General features: G+C 50.2%; 1 pseudogene across 1 annotated transcript; it reads left to right on the top strand.

Annotated features, from left to right (window-relative positions):
- The first annotated feature begins 227 nt into the window (after positions 1 to 227).
- On the top strand, positions 228 to 2,576 carry LOC308469006 (kinesin-like protein KIF2A pseudogene; annotated as a pseudogene). The gene has a single exon. The product of its transcript is annotated as a kinesin-like protein KIF2A pseudogene (transcript).
- The last annotated feature ends 3,716 nt before the right edge of the window (positions 2,577 to 6,292 follow it).

The raw sequence follows: 6,292 nt of genomic DNA, 5'->3' as shown, positions 1-6,292 counted from the left end.
CGTGTGTACAGTGTTACCTTACTGAGCCCACATGACTTTGTACGACGCCTCTTTTGCATTTTGATTCTCCTGCGCCCTTGACTACTCCTGGACAGGAACGATTCTGAGGTGTAGTGGAGAGGCGTGGGGAAATATGAACGCCTGGGCCCCGGCCATAACTACCCCGAGGAAGCCCTTATGACGCACGATTTGGTAAGGATGACTGTCAAGCAGGTCAGGCGGGCAGGGGCTCTGTCTGGGCCATGCGCACGGGTGCCTTTTACCACCAGGCGCTGGATGACTGTGGCTGTCTGCCTTGGGCGGCAGCGTGCCCGCCCGGCCCCTTCTCCCGCTACCCGCTCCTGCCGAGGATCGGCACCGCCTCCTCTCCTCGATTCAAGGCGCAGACAGTCATGGCGAAGCAGTTCGGAGCCATCCACGTGGGCACCTACTTGGAGATCAAGCGGAGCGACGGGAGGATCCACCCGGCGTTGGTCACGGCGCTGCACGAGGACGCCAGCAGCGTGACCGTCGAGTGGATCGAGAAAGGAGTCAACAAGGGCAAGAAGGTGGAGCTGGGCCTCGCCTTCTCGCTCAACCCTCATTTGGCACCGATGGAGCTCAGCCCCGAGGCGCTCTCGGCGCCCACGCCGTCGGATCAAGGGGATCACCCCACCCCGCCGCAGAACTACGTGGTGACCCCCATCCAGAAGGAGAAGTCGGGCGGCGATAGCGAGGATCGCGACTTCAACAAGAGGCCCCCGTCGACGGGGACGGCGGGCAAGATCAGCCCCAGCCCCGCGCGCAAATCGCCGTGCGTCCTAGAGGTGGAGAGGATGCGCGAGCGGCGAGAGAAGCGACACTTGGAGTTCATGGAGAGGCGAGCGCGGCGCGGCGCCAGCGGCGCGCACCCGCACGCGGATGTGATCGCCGTGATCGAGCAGTACCGCGCCGCTTTGCAGCACTGCGGCTCCGCTCTCCTGGCCCAAACGTGCCCCCTGGAGCCCACCCGCGGCTGTGCGCGCAAAATCTGCGTGTGCGTCCGCAAGAGGCCCCTCAACCAGCGCGAGGAGGAGCTGAAGGAGGTTGACGTGGTGACCATCCCTTCCTCGGACGTGGTGATGGTGCACGAAGCCAAGCAGAAACTGGATCTCACCCGCTACCTGGAGAACCAGACCTTCCGCTTCGACCACGCCTTCGACGACCAAGCCTCCAACGAAAGTGTCTACAAGCACACGGCGCAACCTCTGGTGGAGATCATCTTCCGAGGAGGCATGGCCACGTGCTTTGCCTATGGGCAGACGGGCAGCGGCAAGACCCACACAATGGGAGGTGACTTCTCTGGCAAGAGGCAGGATTCCTCGAAAGGGATCTATGCTATGACTGCCCGGGACGTCTTCTGCCTGCTGCAGGAGCCCACTTACAAAATCCTGGAGCTCCAGGTCTTTGGGGCTTTCTTCGAGATCTATTGGGGGAAGGTCTATGACCTACTGAACTGGAAGAAGCGGCTGAGGGTGCTTGAGGATAGCAATCAACAGGTCCAGGTGGTGGGTCTCCTGGAGCAGGAAGTGGTCTGCGTGGAAGACGTGATGAGGCTCATTGAGATAGGGAATCGGTGCAGAACTTCTGGCCAGACCTCAGCAAATGCCCACTCGTCCCGAAGCCATGCCGTTTTCCAGATCATCCTAAAGAGGAGAGGGAGGCTGCATGGTAAGTTTTCCTTAATTGATTTAGCCGGCAATGAGCGAGGAGCGGATACCTCCAGTGCGGACCGGCAAACCAGGCTGGAGGGTGCAGAGATCAACAAGAGCCTCTTGGCACTTAAGGAATGCATCAGGGCTTTGGGACGCAACAAAGGTCACACGCCCTTCCGGGCCAGTAAACTGACTCAGGTGTTAAGGGACTCCTTTATCGGAGAAAACTCCTGTACCTGCATGATCGCCACCATTTCTCCAGGGATGAGGTCGTGTGAGCACACACTCAACACACTGAGATACGCCAATCGGGTGAAAGAGCTGGCAGTGGACACAAGTGCCTTCCGACAGCTCCAGCCCGCTTTGCCCAGATCCATCTTTCAGCTGGATGACTTGACCAGGCCCTGGACAGTCCAGAGCTTGCCCGAGACGGATGAGTTCAAAGTGTTCTGCGTACAGAATGAGGACCAGGTCTCTCCGGCAACCCTTACCTTCATTGCCAGGGGGAGAGGCCAGAAGAAGAGGAAAGAGATGGATGAAAAAGCTCTGGTGGAGGAGCACCAAGAGTCTCTCAGGTGGCTGAAAGGTTTTCTGAAAATGGCTGACGATGCAGACTATGACATGGATTTTTACGCCTCTCAGTTCGAAGCGGTTCTGGCCCAGAAGATTGCCATTCTGTCTGAGATCCAAGATAAAGTGAAATTGTTCCGTAAGAACCTCTGCAAGGAAGAACCGGGCAGCAATCATGTCATTGTGAAGAGATCTCGTGTTCTGTGAATTGGCATGATCCTGTTCTACTTTTCTTTTTCCATGTCAGCTTATGTCAAGGTTTACACAACATCCTGCCTCTCCAGCCACCTGACAACGTGGCAACTTAAAGAATACTTAAACCTCCCATCTCTACATGGGTGTCCGTTTTGTCTTTAATGCCAGGGCGGAAAGTCTCCTGAGAGAATCTCCAAATGCTTCTATTAGTGTCCTAAAATAACATGTTGTTGAGTTGAGCACACAATCCCAGGGCATTTGGCATTTCTGAGCAGACCTTTTCTAAAAACAACAACAACAAAGAAGGGAAAAGGAATTATAAAGCATTTGGGAGGGGGGCAGTTTTGTAGGTAGCATAAGTATGGCTTTATACAGCATCTGCTTCTTTCCACCCAACCTAAGCCCATCTCTCTGTCTCGTCGGTCCACAAGAGTATTTTTAGAAACACGGAGGAATAGAGAAATAAAGTGAAGGAACAAGATGGTCCAACATGGAAAACCTGGCTTTTAAAAAAGGGTGCTTTTAAGATTACATATCTTAATCTTGGTGAGAGAGAGGCTTTCTTGTCTATAGGCATTCCTAACCTTTGTCATCAGAGAACACTGTACCTTTGCAAACAGGCTTGTATGATTTGTGATCCATCAAAACAAACCAAGGCTGTCTACATGTACTTTAAAGTATAATCAAAGTGCATTCTTTCCCTCAAGGAAATCTGGATGCTGCAGTTTACTCCTCACAGAGTTTCAGTTCCCGGCAACTTTGGACAAACAAAAGTGCCCAGAATTCTTTAAGGGGGGAATGCATGTCGAATGTACTTTGGAGTGTGTATGCATCCGTAATATCACATCAAGGGGTTTGTTTGGAGCATATGCACCCCTTCCTTAGAGCAATTTGGCTTCCTTTTCAAAACACCTGAGATAATAGGCGAGAGTCATTCAAATATGCCCTTAGAATTCATTAGGTGAAGACAGCCACTCTTTTTCTCCTCTCGTTATAATTTGACATTTGACACTGCCTGTGTATTCGCTTGAATCTTTGCTTTTTATAAAAGCACGGTGCATAATCCATCGCAGTCACCACCACCACCGTTTTGCAAACACAGCGAAGCCTCCTTATACCCAAGTCATGCCATTGGTCCATTTGGCTCAATATTTTCTATACTGTGGTCCTCCAGGGGGGTTCTTTCCCAGCACCACCTGGGAAATGCTTGGGATTGAACATGGCACCTTCTACGTGAAGCAAATGCTCATCTCCGTTCCAGATAGGCAGACAACCTAGTTCTATTCTCTGGACTTGTGCACTTAGATCGTAGAACTGCAGAGTTGCAATGCAGGAACCTTTTGCCCGACTTGGGGCTCAAACCCACAACCCTGAGATTTAAGAGTCCTGTGCTGTACCAAGTGAGCTATCCCCCATCTTACAGAGCTCTCTGCACTCACAGGACTCTAGATGTATCTGTGATTTGCGTGTCGAGACCTCGCAGCTACCCCTTTGTTGGGAAATAACTCACACAAGGACACAGATATTAGGTTTTTGTTATTGGGCAAATTTGTCCACAACTTTATTGAATTACAGAATGTGAGCGGTATTGGCTTAGGCATTGATTGGACCTGACTATGTCTGACTTCTGCCCGCTGCGCAGGAAGTCCGGTAAGGGTAAACCACCGGAAGGGGAAGCCCTGTCGATGCATACCAACTCGAGCTCCCCCTGGTGTTCAAGCCGGGGTCGTGTCAAGGCCATAGCCCCCCAGCCGGGCTTCGGACAAGATCAACACCCCCGGATTCCTTTAACAGAATACCCTTAAGCATGGAGGAGCAGGTGATGGCCACACCTCCCCTCCCCCACACAAGGTCAAACAATGCCTAACCGCAACCCTTACAAAGTTGTGACAATTGCTACAAGGTAGGTGAAATCCAAGTGGCCAGTGCCAATTTGCCAAGTGGAAAAATTCCTACCAGGCCCCTTGGACAACCAAGGTGACCAACCGAAATCCATAGCAAGGCCAGTGCCTAACCTGCCAATAGGGAGGGAGGGCGGGTGATTGAGGAAAAGAGGAAGTCCTCTGGCTCGCTCCTCTGTTTAAACTGTCCCCGCCATGCCCCCCCGGCCAGCGGATTGGCTGGTTGGGCTCTGACATGGCCGGGATCCCCAGGCAATGGGGGACAAAGTCCCCCTCCCCCGGTGGGGAGTGGGTGGCCACGCGGTCCACTGCAACTCCTCCCCACTGGGAAGTGGAGTGGATTAGTTATATCCCTTTAGCTAGAACTCTTAATTTACAGGAGTTGGTAATTAATAGGGTGGTTCATAAAAAGCTTTTTTAAAAAAAATGCTTGCTCCAAAGGTCTTATCTTACTACGCTAGGGATTATATGGCTATATCTGAAATTTCATGCATATCAGATAATATCTTGACCCTGCTCCACTGAATTGAAATTTCAACCTTCATGACATAGGAAAACGGCCAAGTAAACAGCTATTTTCATAGAGGAGAGTCAAGATATTAACTGATATGCATTAAATTTCAGATATAGCTATATAATCCCTAGTGTAGTAAGATAAGACCTTTGGAGCAGGCATTTTAAGAAAAAAAGTTTTTTATGAACCGCCCTAATACAGTGGTACCTCAGGTTAAGTATTTAATTTGTTCCGGAGGTCCGTACTTAACCTGAAACTGTTCTTAACCTGAAGCACCACTTTAGCTAATGGGGCCTCCTGCTGCTGTCGTGCCGCCGGAGCACGATTTCTGTTCTCGTCCTGAAGCAAAGTTCTTAACCTGAAGCACTATTTCTGGGTTAGCGGAGTCTGTAACCTGAAGCGTATGTAATCTGAAGTGTATGTAACCCGAGGTACCACTGTAATTAAGCCACTGTGAAGACTTCAGCACTTTCCATTCATTGGGCTGTTTCATTGTCTTCGGATGTTGACGCCCACAAGATTATTTCCATCCTTCATTGTAGCCATGCAGAGACTGTATTACAGGAACTCGAAGAGAAAGGAAATGTCTTGTACATAAAGAGTCTACTTCTAGGGGCCAAGGTCCCTTCACCCCCCCAATAAAATATTTGAGGGGGCCGCCCCCTCCCCAAAAAGTTGATGGGCATTGTCATTCAAATTATGTGTGCCTGCCTCATCTTGCTACTGATTATGCAGGGTGGGGCTTATATATATAATTTTCTGTTTTACAATTTAGAATATTTATTTAACCAACCTTAAAATATCAATGACTTCCCTTCTTCTCCTGATGCTGAATTCCTACAACACTCCTTCCACAGTTCATTTTGCATAACATAAATCCCTGCATATTTTAAATAATAATAATAGTTTATTATTTATACCCCGCCCATCTGGCTGAGTTTCCCCAGCCACTCGGGGCGGCTCCCAATCAAATGTTAAAAACAGTGGAGTGTTAAATATTAAAAACTTCCCCGAAAAGGGCTGCCTTCAGATGTCTTTTAAAGATAGGATAGCTGCTTATTTCCTTCACATCTGAAGGGTTAGGGTGTTCCACAGGGTGGGTGCCACTACCGAGAAGGCCCTCAGTCTGGTTCCCTGTAACCTAACTTCTCACAATGAGGGAACCGCCAGAAGGCCCTCGGCACTGGATCTCAGTGTCCGGACCGAACGATGGGGGTGGAGACGCTCCTTCAGGTATACAGGACCGAGGCCGTTTAGGGCTTTAAAGGTCAGCACCAACACTTTGAATTGTGCTCGGAAACGTACTGGGAGCCAGTGCAGATCTCTCAGAACCAAGCCATTCAGTATTCCATTATTACATCCATCAAAACTTATTTATACTGTTGAATTTATCTTAATGCTGCCAACGTTTTCAGATGTACACAATTTCCCCCCATATG

This window comes from Podarcis pityusensis (genome assembly GCF_964106645.2).
Source record: "Podarcis pityusensis genome assembly, contig: HAP1_SCAFFOLD_533, whole genome shotgun sequence".
Lineage (NCBI taxonomy): Eukaryota > Metazoa > Chordata > Lepidosauria > Squamata > Lacertidae > Podarcis > Podarcis pityusensis.
This window is presented reverse-complemented; position numbering and strand designations above follow the sequence as displayed.